The following is a 3,638-nucleotide window of genomic DNA, read 5'->3' as shown; positions in this document are numbered from 1 at the left end:
TGTTCTATTTATTTTGTATTTCATGATTCGGGCGTTGACTTCTAAGGCCCTAACTATTCGATCTGGTGGAGCAACGCCCTACAGTTAAGCCTAGGTTGCCCGGAACGTAGAATGACCTTTTCTTTAACACTGTTTGCAAATATACATTATATACGATGGATAAGCTGTTGTATTTATATTGTATTTTATGGTTCTGGCGTTGACTTCTTAGGCCCTAACTATTCGATCTGGTGGAACAACGCCCTAGAGTGAAGCCTAGGTTACCCGGAACGTAGAAATAACCAGTACTTTCACACTGGTTGCAGTTATTCCTGTTATAGTATGGAAAAACTGTTCCATTTTTATTGTATTTTATGCTTCTGGCGTTGTATTCAAAGTCCCTAACTATTCGATCTGGTTGAGCAACGCTCTGGAGTGAAGCCTAGGTTGCCTAGAACGTAGAAATGACCATTACCTTCACACTGGTTGCAGTTATTCCTGTTATACGATGGAAAAACTGTTGCATTTTTGTTGTATTTTATGCCTCTGGCGTTTACTTCTAAGTCCCTAGCTATTCGATTTGGTGGAGCAAGGCACTAGAGCGAAGCCTAGGTTGCCCGGAACGTAGAAATGTCCTGTACTTTCACAGTGGTTGCAATTACTCCTGTTATACTATGGAAAAACTGTTGCATTTTTATTGTATTTTATGCTTCTGGCGTTAAATTCTAAGTCCCTAACTATGCTATCTGGTGCAGCAACGCCCTACAGTTAAGCCTAGGTGCCCGCAACGGGGAAAGGACCATAACTTTCACACTGTTTGCAATCATTCATTTTATACGATGGAAAAGCTGTTGTATTTATATTGTATTTTATGCTTCTGGAGTTGACCTCTAAGGCCGTAGCTATTCGGTGTGGTGGAGCAACGCCCAAGAGTGAAACCTAGGTTGCCCGGAACGTAGAAATGACCATTACTTTCACACGGGTTGCAATTATTCCTTTTATACGATGGAAAAACTGTTGTATTTTTATTGTATTTTATGCTTCTGGCGTTGACTTCTTAGGCCCTAACTATTCGATCTGGTGGAACAACGCCCTAGAGTGAAGCCTAGGTTGCCGGAACGTAGAAATGACCTTTACTTTTACACTGTTTGCAAATATACATTATATACGGTGGAAAAGCTGTTGTATTTATATTGTATTTCATGCTTCTGTCGTTGTCTTCTTAGGCCCTAACTATTCGATCTGGTGGAGCAATGCTCTAGAGTAAAGCCTAGGTTGCCCGGAACGTAGAAATGACCATTACCTTCACACTGCTTGCAATTATACATTTTATACGATGGAAAAACTGTTATACTTATGTTGTATTTTATTCTTCTAGCGCTGAATTCTAAGTCCCTAGCTATTCGGTCTGGCGGAGCAACGCCCTAGAGTGAAGCCTAGGTTACCCGGAACATAGAAATGACCAGTACTTTCACACTGGTTGTAGCTTTCCTGTTATACGATGGAAAAACTGTTTCATTTTTATTGTATTTTATGCTTCTGGCGTTGTATTCAAAATCCCTAACTATTCGATCTGGTGGAACAACGCCCTGGAGTTAAGCCTAGGTTGCACGGAAAGTAGAAATGACCATAGCTTTCACACTGTTTGCAATCATTCATTTTATGCGATGGAAAAGCTGTTGTATTTATATTGTATTATATGCTTCTGGCGTTGACTTCTTACGCCCTAACTATTCGATCTGGTGGAACACCGCCCTGTAGTGAAGCCTAGGTTGCCCTGAACGTAGAAATGACCATAACTTTCACACTGGTTGCAATTATTCGTTTTATACAATGGAAAAACTGTTGTATTTATATTGTATATTATGCTTCTGGCGTTGACTTCTTAGGCCCTAGCTATTCGATCTGGTGGAGCAACGCCCTAGAGTGAAGCCTAGATTGCCCGGAACGTAGAAATGACCATTACCTTCACACTGTTTGCGATTATCCATTTTATACGATGGTAAAACTGTTGTACTTATGTTGTATTTTATTCTTCTGGCGTTGAATTCTATGTCCCTAGCTATTCGATCTGGTGGAGCAACGCCCTAGAGTGAAGCCTAGGTTACCCGGAACGTAGAAATAACCAGTACTCTCACACTGGTTGCAGTTATTCCTGTTATAGGATGGAAAGACTGTTGCATTTTTATTGTATTTTATGCTTCTGGCGTTGTATTCAAAGTCCCTAACTATTCGATCTGGTGGAGCAACGCTCTTGAGTGAAGCCTAGGTTGCCCAGAACGTAGAAATGACCATTACCTTCACACTGGTTGCAGTTATTCCTGTTATACGATGGAAAAACTGTTGCACTTTTATTGTATTTTATGCCTCTGGCGTTTACTTCTAAGTCCCTAGCTATTCGATTTGGTGGAGCAAGGCACTAGAGCGAAGCCTAGGTTGCCCGGAACGTAGAAATGACCTGTACTTTCACAGTGGTTGCAATTACTCCTGTTATACTATGGAAAAGCTGTTGTATTTATATTGTATTTTATGCTTCTGGAGTTGACCTCTAAGGCCGTAGCTATTCGGTGTGGTGGAGCAACGCCCAAGAGTGAAACCTAGGTTGCCAGGAACGTAGAAATGACCATTACTTTCACACTGGTTGCAATTATTCCTTTTATACGATGGAAAAACTGTTGTATTTTTATTGTATTTTATGCTTCTGGCGTTGAATTCTAAGTCCCTATCCATTCGATCTGGTGGAGCAACGCCCTGGAGTTAAGCCAAGGTTGCCCGGAACGTAGAAATGACCATAACTTTAACACTGGTTGCAATTATTCGTTTTATACAATGAAAAAACTGTTCTATTTATTTTGTATTTCATGATTCGGGCGTTGACATCTAAGGCCCTAACTATTCGATCTGGTGGAGCAACGTCCTACAGTTAAGCCTAGGTTGCCCGGAACGTAGAAATGACCTTTTCTTTCACACTGTTTGCAAATATACATTATATACGATGGAAAAGCTGTTGTATTTATATTGTATTTTATGCTTCTGGCGTTGACTTCTTAGGCCCTAACTATTCGATCTGGTGGAACAACGCCCTAGAGTGAAGCCTAGGTTACCCGGAACATAGAAATGACCAGTACTTTCTCACTGGTTGTAGCTTTCCTGTTATACGATGGAAAAACTGTTTCATTTTTATTGTATTTTATGCTTCTGGCGTTGTATTCAAAATCCCTAACTATTCGATCTGGTGGAACAACGCCCTGGAGTTAAGCCTAGGTTGCACGGAAAGTAGAAATGACCATAGCTTTCACACTGTTTGCAATCATTCATTTTATGCGATGGAAAAGCTGTTGTATTTATATTGTATTATATGCTTCTGGCGTTGACTTCTTACGCCCTAACTATTCGATCTGGTGGAACACCGCCCTGTAGTGAAGCCTAGGTTGCCCTGAACGTAGAAATGACCATAACTTTCACACTGGTTGCAATTATTCGTTTTATACAATGGAAAAACTGTTGTATTTATATTGTATATTATGCTTCTGGCGTTGACTTCTTAGGCCCTAGCTATTCGATCTGGTGGAGCAACGCCCTAGAGTGAAGCCTAGATTGCCCGGAACGTAGAAATGACCATTACCTTCACACTGTTTGCGATTATCCATTTTATACGA

This window comes from Calliopsis andreniformis, unplaced genomic scaffold, assembly GCF_051401765.1.
Source record: "Calliopsis andreniformis isolate RMS-2024a unplaced genomic scaffold, iyCalAndr_principal scaffold0001, whole genome shotgun sequence".
Taxonomy (NCBI): Eukaryota; Metazoa; Arthropoda; class Insecta; order Hymenoptera; family Andrenidae; genus Calliopsis; species Calliopsis andreniformis.
Note: the sequence above shows the minus strand (reverse complement) of the source record.